General features: G+C 36.1%; 1 long non-coding RNA gene across 1 annotated transcript in view; it reads left to right on the top strand.

Moving 5' to 3' along the window:
- The first annotated feature begins 12,105 nt into the window (after positions 1–12,105).
- Positions 12,106–23,954, top strand: part of LOC106889680 — a 13,738-nt gene continuing 1,889 nt past the window's right edge. Inside the window, exons 1-2 of the long non-coding RNA XR_001412379.1 lie at positions 12,106–12,211; positions 19,128–19,240. This is a non-coding gene — a long non-coding RNA (uncharacterized LOC106889680). The remainder of the gene's footprint in view (positions 12,212–19,127; positions 19,241–23,954) is intronic.

Below are 23,954 nucleotides of genomic sequence, written 5' to 3' on the forward strand. Positions count from 1 at the left end.
GAAAGATACTGCATCATAAGTAGAAGAAAGAGATGGGTCTTAAGAGCTAGGATTTAACAAAGATCTTGGCCTATCTTAGGTGACTTTTTGGACTAGAACAGGAAAGACAGGACTGTCCAGGGATAATAGCTTGACAATGCAAATATTTGTCTTTTGTGAAATAGACTATTGTCCATCAAAATTTGTCAGAGCACCATTGAAAGACTAAAGTTTCCACCATGTGGAGAATACAAATGCAACCTTCTCCACAAACACTAAGACAAATCAAATGTAAATAGACCATTTGTTTTGTCTGTGTAGCTCAAGCATGCAAACATCTATAGTTTCCAAAAACATTGCTCTTCAGAAAGAACATCTTCCTGTATTGGGCATAATCCTGTGCCTCTGAAGTCAATAGAAGCTTTGTCAAATGCCTCAAAGGAAACTGGACCAGGCTCATCATGAAATGAGAAGTCTGGGTGTCAACGTCCTTGTTCTGTTCAGAAGCACATTCAAAGACTGTAATCACTGGGAAGGTAACTGTCACTTCAGGTTTAATCCCCATAGCTGAATGTGTATGAGGCTTTTGGAATTTCACATCCTGTCAGTGCCTTTCCAGAGTGGGGTTATAATGTTTTTAATTTCCATTTCCCACGACATCACATGCACACATTAAATGACCCAATTTAAAATCAAGCTTTATAATTTGCTACATCTCTTCTATGCCACTTCAAATAAGTAAGAGGAATCACAACCAGCCAACAACCACCTGTGTCTACCCATACAAGGCCAGTTGGCTGAATGTTTGTTTCAGCAATTCTGTTTGCATACCTTCCTTCACAATACAGCTATTGGAAAATGACTGTGATTTGCTTGTGTTGCTGAGATATATTATAAATCACAGAGCTCCCACTCTTTTATATTGCCTCATGCTGCGCCTCTGTGGACAAAGCCAGCGCACATTTTATTTCCTCCCACTTGAACACACTGTTGTAATTAGGTGCAAGTTGCAGGAAACCGTTGCTTTAGTTCCTTATCCCCAAAATCACAGATCAGAGCTTGAGCTGCAGACTGGAGCACTAATTTGTTATTTCAGTCTTATTTCTTTTCTCACTAGTCTTATTGCTAAAAAGTGAGGAATAACTGAAGGAATTAAAAATGTTGAAATGCTACCAATAGGATTCCCTAAATGTTATTTAAAGCACAATTGTACTATTTTTTTAATTCTAACTCTTTTCTAGTTGAACAAGAAGACCCAAAAGACAAGGTCAGAAATCTGAAAACTCACAGAGGAAAAAGAATTCTTCTTGGGCTGAGACCAAGGAAGGCAGTTGGAGACTGACCTGACAGGATCTTTTCCCAACTTGACCATTTTCAGCCATCCCCAGTGACAGGGACAGAAGACAGCATGAGAGTCAGATCCACAGCATGTGGTTCTGTATAGATTCCAGTCACCAGTACTGTACTTTGGAAACTTAAATGCTGTCAAAATATAGTTGATCTCAGGAAAAGCAGAGTGCAAAAGGATGCTAAATCACTCGAAGTCCAGGTACATTTCGAAATTTGCATTCTGCTTCTTAGATTTCACCCTGACTATTAATAAGTCCAATCATAAATGCTTTGTGTTACCTACCATGTCCAAATATTATGTTGGCTATACCTCCCAGTTCTTGTATTTCTTGTACGAAGACCAGCTAGGCTTTCCCAGGCATTCCTAGATAGTAATTTAAGACCAGCTCCCTTGGAGAAAAGAAAGGAAGTTCGTGTAAATTGTATAGAACTGGAAAACTTCTCTGTGAATAGCTAGTTAGAGCTTAGTGTTCAGAGAGATTCAGATCTGACTAAGTATCTAATGTGACAGAATACTAAACATCAGAAGACGTAATTCAGTTACTGTCACTGCCCTAGAGTTGCTGAGATTTTTAATCCTTCAAACACAAAATTATTCTTGCAGACCTCACACCAGGGGATTGCAAAGAAATTCCATATAGTATTTACTTTTTTAATGCATATCTTCCCATCCCATGCATTATTAAGGAAAATGATGGCAAAATCACAGCAGAAAACCAGCACAGGCTTGATTTTATTTCTTCAGCTAAAGTATCCGGGGTGATACGATCTGATATCCCATTCAAATATAACTCTCCCGTCACATAGCTACAGCTGCAACCTACTAGAGAAAAAGATTAAATGGAAGGAAATTTAAGCCACCGTAGGCCTCGCAAGTCACCTGCTAAAGACTTTGGATGAGAGTCAAGGGGTTAGCTGAATTCCCATTTAAGTCATTCTGTATTCCTTCTCTGAAAACATCTGTGCTGAGAAATGGGATGGCAATGCATACATATGGACTTTTTAAATTTCTTGTGCTTAGCTAAACATATCTGCAGTATGGTGATGTTTTGCAGATTGTACAGATTTGTTTACCTCTTTTTAAGAAGCATGGGTGTAAATTTTTTCCTTGATATGCTATCTCATATAAGCTACTTACTTTTGGTTCTTTAAAAATGACCACATCAGGTAAACAAATAATAATGAAAATGCAAAATTGAGCTGTGCTACTACACAATCCACTGTTTCCTTGAGCTGGCACCAAGCTATAAACTCTTTCATTCTGTAATGGAATTAAGAAAAAATAAAAACATGTGAAGATGTTGGGGTTTTTTGTATGCCATGTATTTAATTTTTCTCAGGTAAACTACAATTAGAGGAGGAAAGAAAATGAAAATTATTCTGAACAGAAAATAGTTTATTTTAGTAGGTGATGTTGCAGTCCATGGAAAGAGCGGGCCAGGGACTGGCCAGAGACTGCAAACTGTATTAGATTTTGGCCAAATATACAACTTTTCTAGAAGATAAATTACGATACTGTAGAAGCCCACGTCTGTAAACAATGGGACATAAAAATACCTCTGGCTGTCACTGGTCCTTTCTCTGCCTATATCTTTGATGTCATTTTGATGCCAGAGTGAAGCTACCTAGACGTCTTTAGGTAAGCAGAAATATCACTTAATTATTATGTTGGACTTAAGTCTTCTTTGTGTTGGCAAAAGAGCTATGATAAGGTTTTAGAAGTTCCATAAACACTACTGATTTTGAAATAAGACTGTAACACCCATTTTTACTTTCCCTTCCTTATGTCTCTGTTTGTGCTCAAAAAAAAATTAATTTTTTAGTCTGAAATTTTTCTTTTTCCAGGAGTTCTTTTACAGTAAGAATGTAGGAATGTGCAACACTATGAGGATCTTCATATTAATTTTATTGAAATCACATGAAATAATGTTCTTGATGACTAGTTTCAGAGGATCCAAACAATTTCTGTGGTACCTGTCATCACACACTATAGGCTAAAAAATCTTTTCTCGCATCCATTTAAAAATATAAGACCTGTAATGAAAGATCAAAAAGAAGAAATGCAATTTCCCATGGAAAAGCAGCAGGAAAGAACAATATGCTGGCTACCAGGGCTAGCAAAATTTGGTAAATAAGAAGGGTTACTAGACCAAGGAAAACTCATGCTCCAGTGGAGGACTCAGCAAAAGAAATACCCTCAGTTCCCTCCAAACTGACCTGAGGAAAAATTCCCTTCCTAGTCTTGTGCTCAGTTTAAATTTGAGTGTGTGAGGAAAATATGTCACCTAGGTTCTGAGAAATTGAAATTCTCTTAGTTATCTCTGAACACCTTGCCTTATGGCCGTTTTAATTGTGGCACATCTTTGCCCTACAGGAAATCACAAAAGCCATATAAGAAGCAGTCACCTCTTCTCTTCCTCCCCCACCGGTCATTAGAGCCCACTGGATGCCCCAGAGCATGGGATTAATGTAATTTAAATACAGAGCAAACAAACTGATCCTGTTACGGGCAACCACATCTTTCTTTACAGCAGGAGGATCATGGCAAATCTAAAAGTATACCTGCCTTTTTGTGGATAGACAATGGGAAAAAGTAGATACAAAGAGACATTTCCTCCTTGGGAACAGGACAGTTATAACATCCATGCTTTTAGAGGCTGCCTCCTGTGGGATGATAGCACGAAGGGGAATACAGAGAGAGTCACTTGTTCCTCCTCTCAGAAGTCAGAGCTGAACACATAGCAACTTAGTAATTTTAAAAATAAATGTAGATTCCACTTCCGAGTATCTTCTGCACAACATTCAAGGCAACAGAATCTATTTTCTGCACAAAAAATACACTTTGTCCATTCTTCATATGCTACCCAATGTTCTGAAGCTGGGATTTCTACCAGAATAGAGTATAAACCACAGTTATATGCTTAATGATAGGTGAGATCATTAGAAATTTTCACAAGAGAGAGACAAGAAAAAATAGTGCTACAATAAAACTCTCACAGGGAAATTTAAGGGAAGACAATCAGCTTTGTTTGATGTTGTTTTCACCTTTATATCCATTATTTAGCTTGAATCTGTTTTTGTCCAAGGGCCAAATAATTACCAGGTGTAAAATAAAGTAGCTCTTCTGAACTCAGTGGAGCTGCATCAAATGAAGATTGATAAGCATGTCCATTTCATTTAAATACTATCAGATCAGAGGTTAATAGGACAGGTCTTAACAGAAGAAAAATTTAACTAAGATATGCTTCAAAGTGTAATTTATCTAAGACCAGAATTGCTAAAACCTGGCATTGACCTCCATAGATCAGGGGGTCTATGCAAAAGTTGCTTTTGTTAGAGTAAAAGGTGTTTATAGATACTCATGGAGCACAGCTTTGGATCTTCGAAGACAGAAAAAAATGCAAGGCTCTACTGTGACTATTCGGTTTGCATATATCTTATGAACTGTGATGAAAATAGCTGCTTTGCAAGCTGTTCCATAACATCTTTATAAGATGTTAAAGTGCTCTGGTGAAAACACAGCAAATAGAACCATACATTTCTGTTCAACTAAAAAGATTCTATTGATTCAAGTGCTGGCATATATCACTGTAGAGGAAAAGAAGGTTGAAAAGCAGACCACAAGTGTCACAACAGGGTCAAGTGCTCATGATCTGATAAACATTCAAAGTCACATCAATTTGATTGAATTGCCTCAACACTGTTGGTACATTCCTGGTTGTACAAAACATTGGGATGGTAATGCCACCAGTAACTCAGTTACATAGATGGCAACTTAACTGTTTCATATCTATTAAACATGGAGAGAGAATCCTTGTGGCATAGATGCAACAATGTACTTTTATGTGCAGATACAATAAAATCACAGGAAATAAAAAAACAGTGAAAGGGCCAAAAAGTGAAGGCTTACTTTATTTGGAACGATGTTATAGGAATAAGCTGGTATCAGTTAAGTGAAAATTTTGTGTATTAGGAAAACCATCTCTTCAGAACCCATTCTAAGCCATTAATGCAAAGTTTGGATGACTCTGGTAGGTGCACAGGTAGAAATCCAACAGGCCATGGTATGGCTACCAAGTATCAAAAGATCTTGCATCCTCAGTGGAAGATATGAATAAGAATCAGAAAATGCCACCCAGCCTAGTTATGAATTAATCATATGTTCTAAGCAAGCAGAAAAGGATAATATAAATACCCCTTGGTCAACAAGAGCAGCAGAAGGAAAATTAAAACCCTCAGGAACAGAATTGTCTCAAGGGATCTCAGTAGTTTATGTTTCCTAGTGATCCTTTTTATTGTCATTGGACACCACTGAGAGCTCTAGCCAGAGCTCTGGAAAAGAAAAATACCCAGTCAGAACCTAGCTCTGTTAAAAGTTCCTCATTTTCTTTTGAGTAGGGCTAGTTTGGATAGTAAATCTATTCCTTATAAAAGAATATGTTTTGATACGTCACGGCAGAAATAGTGCTCAGAAGGAAATGTTACAACATGGTTGTTTTGTAGATAAAATATAATTTTTTTTCTAACATAATCTGTTTATTCATATGGGTTTTGTTGTTTTGTTATTGTTGTTGTTGTTATTTTTCATTCTGGGATGGAAATAATTTCTCCTTTCTCAGAAGAATGGGCTCCAGTAGCAAGTTTAGTCTTTTGTTGTGTTGCTCTAGAAGCCTATAATCCTCAGGAATATCAAAAGCTCCAATTTGTTTTCTCATTTAAACAGCAAGAAAAACAACCAGAAAATATTAGCACGAAATGGAGTTCTTCATTTATATGTAGCTATGTAGTGGAACTGATCAAATGGATTGAAGTATTTATTTAATTAATTGTTATTTATTAGATTACTATGTTTTCTGTTCACATAATAACATTAATTTCCATAGAGCTGCAAAAGCTGGAAGTCCTACTGGGTAAAACCCTGAAAATATAATACATTTCTTAAAAGAAAGATGTATTAACTCTGCTTTCTGATAGTGTTAGCAGTGTAACAGATTTCCAGTATTCTTCTAACCCCTTAGGGCACCTAAAGAACTCCAGGAAACAAAGGTATCTCTCCGTGCCTTCTGTTGTTTCTACAAGCATTTAATATTTGATGTGATATACATGCCCTAATAGCACATGAAACACCACAGCCTAGTGTGATCACGGCATATACCACATACATAGTGCAGCCTCTTGTTTTTTCCTATTTTGTTTTCCTATTTGGTATGCAAATCCGCTCTGTGGTAACCTTATCCATGTGCTGCCTGTTCTGCTCATGCAAATCTTTGTAGATATCCTGGATTCTGATGCCATCTGCATCTGCTTATATTTCTTGCTTTTAACAAAGAATCAGGAGTTAGCTAGACAGATGGTGAAGCAAAACTATTACCAGAGATTATCAGGAAAATATGCTATTTTAAAGACTTTTAAAAATGTAATCACCTTTATTCAGGGTAGCATTAATACAGTACCATATTGTGCAATTACTGTTGGAGTTACGTTGCTTCAGTACAGACAGCATTACAGCAGGGTGGGGAGAAGAGATATTTTATTTTTTATAATACTCTCAATGGCCCTACTTCATATTAGTCCTCCTGTTGAGGGATTGCCATGATGTCCTTCTGATTGTGTTTGGCACCACCATATACTTAAAATCTCTTTTTGAGAGAGAACAAAATGATGCTGGTTGACAGTAGCTGAGCAATGTTCATCCATTTTTTCCTTTTGTTACAAATTACTATATGTTTCCTCACTAGTTGCTGGAAAGAAAGGGGTCGTCCTTAAAATGCACGGAGTAGTTGGCCTGTGCCTAAATGCACTGAATGACCAGTGTAGTTGAGCAGGTGAGCTCACATTTACAGGCTGTTTACATGAAAAGCTGTGGAAAAGAGTTGCAAAATAACCCTTATGCAGTAGGATTTCTCTTCTTTAATCTTTGATATCTAAAGGCTATATTGCAAAGTCTTAGTTAGTCAGCCTTGGACCCCTGAATAGTCACTGAAAAGAAACAGAGATTTAAGATCAGCGCATCTGACCTGTCTCAGATAACCAGATTAGGATGAGTCAATGTGCAAAAATACTCCATCGCTCTCCACTGATAATAAAAGGAGCCTCTGTAGATGTAATCATCTAATATTGGACACACTGGTAAAGATATATTAATGTCCCATCTGAAATATCTAACATTTCAGCATCAAGATATATGTATTTCATAGAACTCCATGTTATGAAAGCCAAGAAATATAGGTGTTTTCAGTGGAAGCGGGACGGGCTGGCGTGAGGTTCTTCACACTGCATAGGTTACTGCATGACTTAAGTGATCATTTCACTTTCCTTTCCTGTAGATTACTGTGTTCACTTAGGTGATGTCTTGCTGTGTACACCAGGATAAAGGTGTGTAGCTTTTGCATTTTGTTTTGTTTCGTCATTGTAATTCTGAATGTGAAAGAAGTAAAGCACATTATTTTTTATATAGTGTTTTCATTTTTGGGCAGAAGGCTACTTCAAGTTTTTTTCAGAAAGTGTTGCATATCATTAACTAATAGTAAGTATTTGTCTAAACTAATTAAAATGAAAGAAAACACCACACCCTAAAGTCCATTGTCCTGAAGTTTTCAGCTGGTCAAAGGTACAACAACAAAATTAAAGATAATTTTCTTTAGTGGACTTTCAACTTTTAAAGGATTCTCATCCATTTAACTGTCAGAGTTGTACAAAATGCTTAGATGGGCAGGATAAATTCATTTCAAATAGGCACAACAATCCCCTGTATAGAAATGGGAAAACAAATCAGAACTGTTGCAAAGACAGCTGTAGCCAGCTGTCTTTATACAATTACAGAACGAGACAGATCCCGAAACTAGACAAGAAAATTGCAGAAAGAAGTATCAAATAATAAGAAGCATTTTATTAAAGTTAGAATGCTTGGATAGAACTCGGATAACTGTGTACAAATTACCAAACCATCAGCTGATGGATTTCAGAATAGTTTTATTGAAGTCAAGGACCTCACACTATTTAATCCTAATTAATAACATCCTAAAGTAAATCTAACTTCAGCAATAAAAAATATTTTAATAGTTTATATAATTCTCCTGATCTGTGTTACGTTATTATGCTCCTGGTATAGACAAGTTAACAGAAAAAAAATCATTATCACATATCTTTCAGGGTTGTAATTAGTATCATTCCTCCAGTGTATTACTTAACTGATTTTCTCTAAAACTTATTTAGCCTTCTCACATTTCAAAACGCCTCCTCGTTGTCCTTATGCTGGCAATGAAGCCTCTCTTTTCTCTTCTTGTTATTTACCTTCAATCGTTTTCTTCTTTCGTTCCCTATCCTTTTTTGCAGAGTAATTATCTTTTGCACATCAGAAGTACACTTGAAATCATCTGAATTCAGGGAAACTCAACATTCTTTCTTCCTGGTTATTTAAAACCTTTTTAATAAATCCAATGTTTCTGAACCCCGGGAAACAGTATTTCTTCTTAAATGGAGATCATCGCTCTTATAGCTTCTATTTCAGACTTTGTTGACCGCAAAGAATTTACACCAATTCTACAATAGATACAGGTTAACTGGTAAGTCTTTGCTTAAACAACTCTCACATAACCTGATGCCTTTAATTTGGAGAAGGGTTCAACTGCTGCAGTTGCTGACTTTGCATATATCTGACTACATTTATATCAGCTTAATTAAATTAGTAAAATTTTTGAATGGAGATGAAGCTAGAGGAAAAAACCCAGAACATTTTTATACAGTAAAATCCATAGCACTTATATATATATTTTGGTCTTTGGTCTTCACTACTGACTGTCTCTCTGATTCTAACTTTATGTGACGTGAGAAGAATCTCTTGGAAGAATTGCCAAGGTCTCGAAAACTAACAAAAATTTCATCAATTCATATTCAGTCCTGTAATTTCTTATCCATAAATAAATAAATGGCAGAAAAGGCAGTGCCTCTTCTTAAGGACAATGCTTCATGCTTATTATTACACCTGTTCTCCCTACATCTGTAGACAGATCTAATGATTTTCTTTTATTTAGAAACCAAATATTTTTAAATATATGCCTCCCTTTGCTAAATTTGCTATCAGCAATGTAGGCTAGGTTTTTATTTCCTATGTATTTGTAGTCATAGCACTGAGTGATGGAATAAAACTCAATTGTGTTAGATGCTGTTCAAATACAGAACAAAATTGTCATGTCCCCAGATCTCAATTGAAGTTAAGGGGCAACACGGAGAAATCATCAATATATGCTCAATTTGTTTTAAGTCTCCTATTTCTAATAAATGAGTTTAGTAGACCATGTTTAGTGTTCTTCAGAATTAATACAGCCTTGGCAGAATGGCATCAATGTATTTTAAATTAAAATCACATTTTTTTTAATTATACTTAAAATATATTTAATTGATGCTCCATTTTGTTCTATCATCATTCAAGTGCTACCTCAAGAGCACTAACTCAAAGCTCTTGAGTTTCCTATAATCTAAAATCATATAGCTTTAGAGAACAGAATCATTCTGTTTATCAAAAAGAAGCTTTTTAAAATTTCTCAGGCAGAAAAAAATAATCATGAAAGCACAGAGGTGAGAGATGGAAAAAGACCTATTAAACATATTCTTGCTCTCTGTCACTGCGATGTTTTCCCCTACAGTCTTTTATTTTATCTTGTCTAGCTTTAAATCTCTTACGGATTCCTACTCAATTTTCATTGGAAAACTATTTCAGCGCCAATCTCCACCTCAGGAAATCTCTCCCAGTGTTCAGCTTATGTTTGTATTACATAAAATGACAGATATAAAATGCTTTTTGGTAAGCAACTTACATATGTTCTTTTCTTAATCTTATCTAAACATTTACTGAAGAGCTGGTTGAATGGGGAAAAAATATATTCATGAACATGCTTGCTAACACTGATTAAATTAGTCCACATTTGTGTCTCTTTGTATAAGGGTTTCCATAAAGATGGGGTTGATATTTTGTATTTTGATATTTGTGCTTGGAAGTGGGAACATTAGTTGACAGAAAGAAGGCATGGGGTATGAGACTGAGGAAACCAAGGATCTGCAGTGTGATACAGAGTGTCATTTTCTGCATAAATAATTGTGTGAAGGAGTAGGCTAGACAGAAGAGGCTGATCTAGTAGGAGGCAAGTCCATATGCATAGCCTACTACAACTATGCTTCATATGCATAAGGAAAAGGTATAAAAGAATAAGGAAAACAAATGAACATTACTGGGGAAAAAAGACATTTTAATGAAGAAACGTATCCTTTTTTTCCTCAGAAAACTTAACAATTAAGAAAGTTCCAACAAATCATGTTTGAATATTTTATCTCATTCATTTGCCACCTAATTTCTTAACTGAAAGCTACAGCTGTTTGTAAAGCTTAGACAATCAAATCAGTTAACAGAAACTATAGGATATCTAACTTAGATATCAGGTTATGAAGAAGTAGGTGTAGATCTCTAGTCACAGGTGAGTACATGAAATATACCTGGATGGCATATATGATCTGATGAATTATTAAAAAAATACATTCAGAAAAATTGCATTACTTGTACAAAAAAAGGCTGTAATTCAGCTGTCCATTGTTTCTCATGAGTAAACTGCCCAGCTCTCTGATCTATGCATCTGTGCATCTTACTATGCATTTCTAAAGTGATAAATGTTTTACCATAAATAGACAAATTCTGGATAGAGATAACAGCTAACTACAAATCCTTATATATAAGGTGTTGATGTAGGTTAATATTCATGGCTGTGTACTGTTATTTCAGCATCATAGACCATGGCCATTAGAAACAGGTATGCAGCATAGTGTAAAAGAAACCTGAACACAATTTTCTACAGAAAAAATTTAAAGAGGAAAATGCTAAGCTTTGTATTCTGCTTTGTGCTCTATTTTTAGGCTTTGTTTAGTCAGAAGACAAAATGGACACCTGTTTTGGAAAAAGTCTTGTAATTCTAGAGTGGAGGAATGGAACAGCTGTGTTGACTGTACTGAAAAAAGTAGGACATCCAAAGAAATTGTACATAGACTCATACTTCACACTTGATTTATTTTTTTGAAACTCAGGTTTAGGAACTTCAAAGTTCAAATAACTTTAGTTCTAAATAAAGCTACCATACAGTGTAATACTAGCAGTTATAAATGTTCAAGAATGTTATAATTCTTTGCATCTATTGAAAGCTGAGACATTCATGCAAAAGATGCCAAGTTTCCTACAAACTGCATTAAAAGCTGTTTACTTTCAAGGCAGGGACAGAGTACAAGTGGGATCTGTGAGATAATAAATCAGGAAGCATAAATACATGAAGCATAGCTGGTGTAAAGCATAGAAGAGATCTGTTAGCAGTGGTCAGTCATTCAGACATGCTAAGGTTGCTGTATCTGCAGTAATCTGTCCAGGTAACTCCCTGTAAACTTGACATAAGTTGTTGACTAAAGAGTAATGCAAGCACAAATGTCACATAGCTGCCGATCTCTAAAATGATAATAGCAAAAAGAAGCCTGAATTAGGAATAGCCTCATGTATGTCAAACTTTAACGTACTGTGACTAGACTGTAATGGATTACTCACTGCCCTTTTTGTTGTGCTGAATTTGATCATTTGGCATGACGAACTGGCAGATATTCCAATGCTCAGCCAAGCACCTAATGTACCATTCAAATTTCCATTCAAATGAGGCTGAGTTGGAAGAGGTGAGGGGTTCTTCCATGGAAAAAAACACCCAGGAAAGAAATGTTCTCCCTTAGTCCTAGAGCTGGCCAGAAACCACAGCTATAGCTCCCTAATAGCAGAACTTCACACAGATTTCAGGAGTGCAGCAGTAAAACATTAGAAATCCTTACTTGGCTGATTGATGAGACAGAGATGGAGCAAAAGGTATGCGTTACTTTAAATTTCCAGCTATTTCTGTAAAAATGGACACAGGCAGTATAAGGCTCACAGGTACAATGAATGTTCTACATTCATATCTTTTCCTATGTCTTTGTTGGTGTCAGGTATTCATGAACAGGTCACCTTGGGAATTCCACATATGCACCAGACATCTGGTTCATCTGAAACTGAAGTGTTCTGAATTATCTTGCAATTGCTGTCTTAATAAAAGAGTTAGTGCACATTTTCCATCCTCAACATTTTGTTTCCCATTTTTTGGTTGTTTTGGGGTTTCTTTGGGTCGGTTGGTTTGTTTGTTTGGGGTGGTTTTGTTTTGTTTTGTTTTGTTTTCTTCTTTTTTGTTGTTGTTGGTGTTTCCTGGGGCTTGATGCAGCTTATATAATGAAGTGATCTGTTGACATGAAAGTAGATCTGATTGAAAGATTTTCCAAATTGACCAAAGACTCTTTCTAAAAAACAACCCAAAATAGAAAAAAAAAAGACAAACAAAAAACCCATAAAAAAACAAAAGCAAACCTTTCAGTTAGAATAGTCATACTTTGTATCACTTCATGGCTGAATTGCTAATTGGCTTAGGAGAGATATTCTTTCACATTGTCACCTTTATTAAAATAAAGTTTTCACCCTGAATTCTCTCAGGAGTACCAAAGATTGGAAGTTGGACTTCTCACATCACATACTGATCCTCAAAAAATGTAATTTAGAACAAGTCATACCTACGTCTGATAAATCTTTGGCATACATTGAAATAAAACATAACCTGGAAGGGATAATTAAAAAACAAATTAAATTGAATATTTCATTCCGCATTTTGTAGGTAGCTGAGCAATTGCATGAGGGATGTAGTGCCATTTTCTGCCCACACACTTTTGTGTATTTCTGCTGCATGAGAAAAGCAGGGACTAAACGCCCATGCCATACTTTCCCTCTCTGCTCAGAGCTTTGGCTTCAGCCTCTTAATCTTTCTACTACAAGAGCAAAACTTTCCCTGAGGAGTGAGAAATTAATAGGATAAAATCTTCTTTCACCTTCAGCGTTTCAGTAGGTAGTGTGCTTGTTTGTGTGTTCTCCCTAAATGGTGTAGTATCTCAAGACTCAAACTAACTCTAATTATTTAACTATCATCACCATCATATAAATTGACAAGAGATATTAATAGAAGTACATGTTGCTAATCCTTGCTAGTCCATAATCTAACTGCAAGAATAGTACCCCCACAGACATTATTCCTATTGATTATCACCAATGCAGGTATTTGTTCGTTTTTGCATCTTTTACCTCTCTGAAAAGTGAAAAGTTTTTAAATCTCATTTATGTATTTAAATCAGAAAATAAATACTACCATTGGATTTCCTCTGTAAGGATGTGTGTTAGTCTGCCTCTTTAGAAAAGACTATCCTTCCTGCCCCTTGGAGTGACCCTCTGTGTGCTCCTAATCATCTCTTCCAGAAAAGGAAAAATCTCACTATATAAAGAGCTGGGACACCAAGTTAGTGAATACCATGAGTTGGTAGATCGATTCTAACAGATGCATATATCTTGTCAGATTAACACTGTTCTCAGTTTCAAATGTACATGACTAATAAAGCAGCAAATGAAAATCACTTGAAGAACAAAATACTCTGTAGTGTGCTCTCTATTGCTTCTGAACTACACCAGGCAGCAGTCTCTCTCTTCTTACAGCACTCTATCTTTCATAATCCCCCTTAGATCAAGTTTTTAAAGGATATTGTGTATTTAGAAGGAAGGCTTCTAAAATTTAATAAATGTTGCTGGGCTTTTGTAAATCTAATATTATCTGTTATCTCTACTTCAAAGGGCAGAAAAGCTGCTGTTACCAGCTGGAATCTCTGACTTCTAAAACGAAAATGTAACTGAGCCCACATTCCTTATACAGGTCAGGGAAACGGGATACTATTGTAACTCTGGTTAAAAAACATCAGAGAGGGAACTGAAGAGGCACCAAGTGAATTTGTCCTCCATTTTTCCATTAACTGTCAAAGTGATTTGTAACAATTCAGACAATGACAGTCTTCCTCATTAAACCAAACGGTGGACTCAGTCAAAAAATATCCTGCCTTTACCATTATTCTCCATGCTACTGGTCAGTGTTTTCTAAGTCAAAAGGTACAAGTAAAACAAGGTTTGCAGGAAGAAGTAATGCTTTTTAGGAAGCTGAGTGAAAAGTTACAAAACTGTCTCTTTCAAATCATTGCAGTCATTACAGCATTTCTCTTGCTGGTGTGGTAGTGAAAGCTATGGCACAAAAGATTTATACCAAATGGCAGTTGTAATGACAGACTAATGACTGCTTTTGAAAAAGCAATTTCAGTTATTTTGTGCATATAGTCTGACTTTTTGGACCATATTAGAATATGGATATGAAAAACATGATCAAATTATACCATTCCAGGGTTCCTTCCAGATTCCTATCGTATCTCTGTCAGTAGATACATTTCCACGGGTCTTAGTAGTGTTTGGATTATAAACCATCTATAGCTTTCCTATTGAAGTCAGAGCTTCTATGAGCTTGTCCTGCAATCATTCATGTTTCCAGAGAGTGAATGGAGAGTAGAGATAATGAGGATTGGATATATTTCCACATTAATCATCAAAAAGTTATGTCCCCAGCCCAAGATATTCATCAAGCTTCTTCTAAGCTCCGTGGAGAGAAACAGGCACACCTGGAAGGCAAGTTTACAGACAGTGTCTAAAAATGCAAATAGAACACTCTCCCTTTAGAAGTGCTTCTCACTTGTCCCACTAATTATTAGGGAGCTTAGAAAACAAACTCAAAGAGGGTCTAATCTTAGAGATTAATTTAGACAAGATAAATTCTAACCAAAGCATAAGTCAATGTAGTTCTATCCTTTCTAATTATTTCTTTCTAAAGCATTTTATAATTATTTCTATGTTTTAAGCTAATTTTATTTACACAGATCAGTATTACAATGAAAAGCCTGCCTCACCATTTACCTTGGGAGCCTCCACAGTGATCTGGTGAAGTACTGTGAACCTCAAGAATTTCTTATTTTCAGCTTTTGGCCTGTTATTCTTTTTTTTATATCTGCTCTTACTATAATAGGTAATTATTTTCCTGCAGTGCACATGAATTTCCAGTAGAAAACTTGGTTTATGCTTTTAACTCTCTGCTCTTCATTTAAGCTACCTAAGAACAGAGAAGAGAACCTGTCCAAAAAGAGGATATCATCCCTTTGATACTATTGAATGATGTGTTTGGCCTTTACTCTAAGAAGTTTGGACTTTGCTGATCTGGATGCTCCCAAGAGGGGGTTGCATCCAAATGTTGACCTTGTATAACCTTTCTTAGCTTGTGAATTGACAAGATCGTAGCACATGATTGTATAGTTCCTCTTAATTAATTTGCCATTATATTTCCACAGTCTTGAGAGAGAAAGAGATTTTTAGTGCTTTATTCATTTTCTAATATCTGTCCCTTGGCTGCAGTCCTGAAGTTAATGCTCACTAATAGTATGTTCTTTGTCTGCCCAGTTACCAGGGTCATCGTTTTTCAAAAGAGGTCTCCAGAATGTAGAAATGATTCTTCAGTCACTGTTTTTCTTTTTAACAGAGACCTTTTCTGTAGTCCTTTTTCCTTTATAGCCTACAGCTGAGATGTTTTGCTCTGCCAATTTTTTATTTTCTGCATAGTCCAATTCTTCAGTCATCACAGAGCGAACTTTGCATTTGATTGTTTTATTAGACAAAGTCACAGTAGAAACTGGTATAAATTATCCTACCCGGAGACTATTTTGATTGGATTTTAGTTTATACACAACCACCAAAATATTTCTTTTAAGTTTTCTTCCTTCACAGTGACATTACTGACAGTTGCAAAAAGATTAGGAATAGTATGGATTTTTTAAAAAAAATAAATTATGGTCGAAAGAATTATCCAGAATGAGGTGTACTGATTATCTTAGTGAAGAAGAGATATAAATAAATGCTTTTTCAGTAGAATTTTAATTATTTTGTTATTTTTACCAAAATAAGGTACAAAAAGTGAAATATATATTTTCTATCCAGGCATAGAAATAGTCTGAACTTTGGAAATAGGAGCAAAATTAAAGGGGTGAGAGAACAAAAAGGGAAATGTTTCTTTAGATTTCATCATCAGACTTCGGGCTCTGTAATGGGTATCTGTATGGTTTCTTTGTACCCTGCTAGAGGAAAAAGAAGGGCTTGAAGAGGGTTCTGAAATACACTAGTTATGGTAAAAAAGATATTCGTTTCAATAGGCTGAGAAAGGCTGTCATCTATTAATATATTTGTAAAGGAAATGCTTCCCTATTCCAATACTGTGGACACCTCTAACTTTCTAAAGCTTCATTCACCAAACTGTTCTGTTCATGTTTAAAAAAGAATATCCACAAAGTGTTTTCTTAATTTCACAATTTAGTGGATCAAAACATGAAATAATTATATATTTCATTGGGCATGATTTGTTTCTGTCATTTCGCTGATGAAAAGTCCACCAGAACTGATGAAAAGGAAAATATTTGGGGCTATGCAAGTGTTCTGGAGTTTGGAATTACAAATTCATAAGGAAGAGGCATTTCCACGTGGCAAGGACCTGCAGTCTTACTCACAGATTTCCTACTGAGATGTATTTAAAAGCCTTCAGAGTGCTCCATGAACTTTAAATTTCAGCTGACCTACATCTTTGCATTATTGCCCTTGATCTTTTAAAAGCTTCCAATTCACTTTTATAATAAAACATCACCAAACTTCCGATGACATATCTATTCATTTCAGAAAGCTGCATAATTTAAAATATACACCAGCAGCCTGGTAAATTCAAGTGAAATCAAACATACTTTGGAAAGAATTTAAGTAATTTTCTTTAAATAAATGGGAGGGGCTTGTGTTAGACAAACATGAAAATTAATCATGTGTTGTAGGATTGCTTCAGATGCTTAGGTATTTGGCAAACACTCTGAAATAATTTAAAAAATTGATACTGTTGTATTATCAACATGTTTTACGTTCAGCTCTTAGATAAAAATATACACAGGTATTCAGCCATTCATGATCTGATCACCTGGTATTTCACGTTCGATATGATTTATCTACAGTTCTAAAAAGTACTAAGCCTATTTCTTCACATTCTATATTTTCAAGAGAGTTTACTGTTTATGCAGGCTGGTCACAGTTGGGTATAATATATCTATGTGTCAGAAATTGGAACAGGCAGTAGACATTATAGATGAATTGCCAGGAAATTACCCCAAGTGTGCTGACTTCCCAAATTCCTTCAAATGACTTAACAGGCTTGACATGGCAGCTCAGTGTTCAGTTTGCTTAGGGGACTTTAGAAGAATCAGCGCTTCCAATCCATTGCTAAGGTTTGGGTTTTTCACATTTACATAGCAATAAGGAGCTTAGGGATTCTGTAACTGGCAAAGAAAAACATTTAAGTCAGTATTATTATGAATAACAGTGTTTAAGTTAATTTGTACAATTCAATTTAAAAGCCTTTATTCTTCTAAGAAAAATTAGATGGGCAGATCATATTACTATTGCTGAATTGTTGATAGGCAGCATCACCTTTGACCTGAAAGGCTTTCAGTTCACGGCGGCACTGGCAGTAGCAGACATGCTCATGCTTGATGAGACAATGAAGTGTGTAAGGGTGACAGGCTTTATGGCAAAAGGCATCACATACCTTCCACAAATCACTCATTTGTCTAGTTCTGGATGGTATAATTCTGTGACCTATGAAATTAAAAGCAGAAACCTTGATTTCTCTTTATAGCTCTTTGCATCATCTGGGATAGCGAACGGCTGTCAGGCTCTCATCACTACATGAAATTAAAGGCATTTTGGAAGCATAGCATCATTCTGCTGAGGTTAGGGAATTCCCCTCTAATGAAACACATTGTGGCCTGGCATCTGGGAGCTCATATATACAGCTATGAGGTAGATACAATTAAAAAAATGTTCTTGATTATGTTAAATTTACACTCGCTACATTTCCTGGTATAGTTTCCTTTATATTAGCAAAAAAGCAAAGCAAATGGGAGTTGCCTAGACCTAGTGACTGATGGGAAAATGGCTTTCGACCAGATTCTTTGAATTTGGAAATAATCAAACTTAAGGTGTGTCAAACTGTTAATGTTACAACTGAAATGTTATTGATGTTGTTAGAGCTTGGCTGATCTCCAAAACAACCGCCGTCTAAAAATAGAAGAAAAGTAACAGAACTGAAAATTACTGAAAAATTGTACCACATCAAATAGACTGCTGAAGATACCAGGAGATAATTGGTTTGACTATACCAATGTCCCTTTTTTACTATGATACGACTATGCAGCAATTAGGTTATTCTTGTAAATGGCATGGTGACTGCAGCTGTAAAAAGACATCACTGCCATCTTCTGGTAATAGCTCATTTGGTTTACCAGCAAGTGGGGTTTATTTATTTATTTCTCTTTTTATAGAACACTACACAGGCAATCAGGGTTTTTGTTTTCAAGACCAGGGAAATGTAAGCATTGTGCTTTAACATTTTCAATTTGTTTTGATCAATAATTTTATGCTGCTCCAGAATTTCTGATCTGCTAAATGACTCCTACTGGTGAAGCATTCTAGAGATTGATTTTCCTTTGTCATTGTAGGTACCATAAGTCCAGAAATGTGAACTTAATAGCACAATCTTACATTATACTTCTATCCCAAAGCATAAGCTACCTGATGACTGAATGTATGGGAACAGGAATGTTATGAGAAAATTAATGAAGATCAAGTTAAATTGAATGTCAGTGATGCTAATATAATCACCCCCATTTATATTTGCTGAGGATCTAAATCTTCTAAACAGGTTACAGTTACATATTTGTTTGTGTGACAATAAGTAGAATCTGCTTTCTGCTTTTTCCAGAGCCTTTGGTGCCTCAGCATTACCTCTGACAACTTGGTGGATCCTGTTTATCACTAATCATCAAACAGAGATACAACAGCAGCAATATGTCTTGCTCCAGGAGATGTAACTTGGTTTGTGACACGATCTTTATTCATCTTTAACATCAAACATTGCTACTAATAACAAATAATGCTACTATTAATAATTACTTCCAATCTTAATTGATGATGTATCTCCCTCCTGGAGAGTAGGAAAACACCCTTAGTATAAAGGGAAACTACGGTATGTAATGTAGCTGCTTTACAAAATATAATACCCATTCCCCTAAATATTTAATTGGAAACCACTTGTCATACCTTCGGAATTTCCTCAGGTACCAATTTAAAAGAGACATATTTGTTTCGCTACTCAAAAACTTGACAATTACTTGTTTTGCCACAAATTAATAAGTAGATACATATTTTTGCACCTGTTCCATTGCAGGCAAACTAAAAATTTCCAGTGTAATGAAAAGCTTGACAGTCAGGACTGAAGTAGTGAGATTGTGAGGGTTTAATGGGAGTACCAGGGGAGTACCCTGGTATTTTAGCCTTTCCAAAGCAGGCAGTGGGGTTGAGAGCTTGCTGGCCGTGCTGGATGTAGAGAAAAGACCGCTGGAGGGTTTCCATTAATTTCTGAAGTTACCATGCCGGCAGGAATGGTGAGTTACTCTCACAGTTTGGATGGCTCTTCCGTTTCCTTGGTTTTTCCTTATCACTCTGCACCCTGCCAGACACTGGACAAAACTTGGCCTAAATGCACCTACATAGGCAAAATGTTACTTTTATGTAGATGCTGCCATGATCAGCAGTAGCATCTCCTGAGGCCGGTTACTCACTAAACCAGCATTTGTTCCAGCTTGACAGGACAGTCCTCAGGGCCTTGATGGTGCTGGGGTTTGGATCTGCTGGCCATATAGCCATCCTTGGTTCTGGCCCTTACTCAATGCACTGCCAAACAGGGTGAGCAAACATGGCAGATCCTGCCAAGGTACCCCCTTATCTGCGCTGGCTTCCTTCTCGCTGAGCTGCAGCCCCAGCCCCAGCATTTCTGCTTGTCTGTTTTTTTTAGAAGGGAAAATATATTTCCCTTGTACTTTTTCTGTATTGCAAGCCTAGCCTCGATTTGCTGTCTATATATTTAAACATAAATCTTCCATTCAAGTGCTCACAGCCACTGTAAGAGCCATATCATTCTTGGAGATATTTCCTTTTCAGAGCAGCCAGCCTGTCCTCAAATGAAGAGATCTGAGATGGTAAATTTTTAAGAATCACTTCTTATTGGAAGCAGAGCTGCTCTCCATAAATGTAGGAGCCAACCGTCTTTAAACCCAGAGCTGGAGAGTAGGTTTTCACTGTCCATTCATGCCAGTGACAGATGCCTGGCAATCAGGAGCTGCTTGTCAGCTCCCAGACAGGAGGCACAGAACGTACACTTCTGTTAAAAGAGCAGAGAGGCTGTTGGTTAACACAAGCTTTTACGATGAAGTTGGCACACGTTTTCATACAACGTCACTCAAAACCTTTTGCACGGCAGCACATCCCCCAGCTGCAAGCCAGCTGGTGATTGCGAGGGAGGAAGAACCGAGGTACAGTAAAACACTTCTCGTTGTAAGCAATTTTGCAGAAATGTAGTTGCAGCTTTAAAGAGCCCTCCTAAAGCACACATCTCTTTCCCTTACCTGCTGTTTTATTCATTTTATCATCCTGCTGCTGATTCTGCAATTTGTGGTTTGTTAATATGCAGTGACTTTCTGAATGCTGATGCAAAAGGAAACTGAACACAGAGATGCAAAGAAATGATTACAGAATGGGCTTCCTTTTGCTGTTCACATATCCAAGCTAGTTTTATGTTTACTAAACAGTGCTTTCCAGGACTTCTAGGAAACCAGGGTAAAAATCATGGGAATTCATTCTTGTCATTTAGCCATAAACAATGTAATATTAAAACCAAACCCAGTCCCATCAACCAGCCCTTCAGAAGTCATTTGCTGGAAGTCCTAGATTACTGTGTTCACTTGAGTACTTTTGAAAATACATCCAAAACTTAAGAAAACTGAATTAAAATTGTTTTTCAAAATTCAGTCTAGTCCTGAAGTTTGTAATAATCTCTCCACCACAAAATGCAGCACCCTGTAATCAAAGAGGAAAGAACTTGTAACATGGAAAAATCAAAACTAACAGGAGAAATACTGGAAGGTCCCTTTTTCTTGCACTTTTCCTGGTTTAGCAGCCTTTATCAATGAAAATGAAAGGAAAATTATGGAACTGCAACACATAGGGAACTATGCAATAGCTATTACATCTTAATGTCCTTTCTCAACACTTCTTTTTGTAATCTTTTTTATACTTTTACTCTGCTTAGAAGTTGAATGTGGCATATTCCCAGGTGTTCTTAAAGAACTGCAATATTTATTTTTAGCGTGTTAACTTTAACAACTTATTGAAAAGTCATCTTCCTCCAGTGGTTGTTTCTTTCCAACCAGTCCTAGTAGGCTGGTGGCTAAAATAGTGCATAGGAGTACCAACATTTCTGTTTTTCTGAGTTATTCATCAATGAAAGCAGCACTTCTACCAATACAGTTATTAGAGCTTTAATGGTGTAGCCTGAAGTTTTTCAGAACTTAAGATAGACTGGCAGTAATTAAATTAATGTGGGTTTGTAATGATAGCATTCAGCATTTATTTCTAAGTTATTTCCCTACTGCATTAGATTTATTTCAAGGTTAACTATGAAATGCTGTTTTGTTTTTTGTGATACTGTTTCTCCTGTTTTTATCCACAATTTTCAAGGGGGAGAATCATAAGAATTGGCATATAAATTAACTATTGGAATATTCATATAGTACTTTCGCTTATAAAAGAATCATGAAGTGAGAATAATAATTAATGTAGAGGTCTTGATGGTTCACCTGGTTCCGTATTATCATAATCATTTTAAGATTTTTAGCAACTCTGAAATAAGGACTCTAAACTTTCCTTGTGAGCCAAATCATTAGATTATTTGAACCATCCTAACTCCAGTCTAGAATTTCTTTGCTTCCTTTCAGTCTTTTTCCTTTCCTGGTTAATTCATACATAAGTCAGGGCATGAACTAGAGCCCAGAGTGGTTGTCCCTCTGTTTCTCAGTCCACTTCTGCTTACTCATGTGGTAGCAGTGGAATTAGTTGTGTGCTTAAACTTAAAATATGCTTTTGAGCTGGGTACCAACTGCTCCAGATGCTGGGAAAAAGAATATGGAGGCATTAGGGAACCTGTGTGATGACAACCATTCTAGTGATTTGCAGAGCTCCTTCTTCAGGTGATTGCTTTTTTATTTGTTTTATATATTTTAAAACCTTGTAAAGTTTGAGACAGATCTTCTCCTGTATCTACAAGCTAATGGCATGGGAACTCTTAGGAGCCAACTGTGGTTTCCTGCTACTGGGAACTATTCCTGTGCTGGCAAGAACTGGAGAAGTCTGATAAAACCAGAATACTGGGGCTTTCATTCCTCCCATGCAATATTATTCCATGACTAGTAGGATATTTTTCCTTTCAAATATGTAATGATGCCAGCACCTTTCCAAACTGTTCAAATCTGCCATATATGATACAGCGCTGCTCTACACGTCTGGCTGTAAGAGACATGATGTCAGCTTTAGTAATACTTTCCAACCACATTATCTTGCTGCTTTTATACTCTCCTTCCAGACTTGTGGAATTCCTCATCAGCTACTAAAAGACAATGTTCAAACTGGAGACCCATTGATCATTTTAACTGCTCAAGTGGTCAGAAGTCACCCTTACTAATCACTATTGCCTTTAGTCATTATCATTGGACTAATTATGGGCTGATATTCTTGAACCTCTGAAAAATACTGAATCATTGAAAATAAAAATAATACAATGGAAACAAATTGAATACTAAAACTCCTTTATTCTTCATTAAGAAATAAAAATTACACTACCCTAGGAAACTTTGTTGCAACAGATAGAAGCTACAAAGAAAAAAATAAAAAAATTACACTTTTTCCACCATTTTTTTCTAAAATTACAAGCCTTCAGAATTTTTTCAAAATATAGTATCTTGTAAAGCTGCTTGTTAGAGATCTTTTATTTAAAAAAAAATAAAATTAGTAATTCTGACATTTATATAAAAGACATAAAGATGCAAAGCTCCTCAGTACATACATGCATTTTTTCAACTTTTACAAATGTTAAGCAGATTTAGGAAGTGGAAAGTGACTACTGTTTGTTATGAACTGTCTTCATAAATCTGCCTTGGATGGACTCAGACTTGATATGAGTAAATGACTAATGGACTTGAATTATTGAACTGTTGCTTGCAGTTCATAAATAACACACTTTTCCTTAAAGCTGCTTATATTTTGTATTGCAAGTTTAGGGTCTAAAAGCTACTGCCACAAAATGAGTCTGGATTAAGGAGCTTTTTCAGAAACTGCCGGAACAGGAGGTGTCATATATTAAAAAACAAGCAGCATTTCTATGCCACAAGGAATAGACACATTCTTATTGACATGTTTATCTCTAAAATATGTTTCTACTGGAATTTACTATGTCTCTTCCAGACTTGTTTCACAAGATCAATGGACTGGACAAACATTTTACTTTCCAACAGCATAACTTGATAAGAATAGATATGAATATTTCAATATATGTCCCACTCGTTGTAGTGTTCTTCTAGAACTGAGCAAATATTAATCAAACCTTGTGACTCATTAAAATTGGGTATGGCATTTTGTTTACAATTGAAATGCATCAGCCTCTCCAATAAGCACTTTTTTTTTTTTTTTTTTTTTTAAA

The sequence above is a fragment of the Calidris pugnax genome, unplaced genomic scaffold (genome assembly GCF_001431845.1).
Source record: "Calidris pugnax isolate Ruff unplaced genomic scaffold, ASM143184v1 scaffold54, whole genome shotgun sequence".
Lineage (NCBI taxonomy): Eukaryota > Metazoa > Chordata > Aves > Charadriiformes > Scolopacidae > Calidris > Calidris pugnax.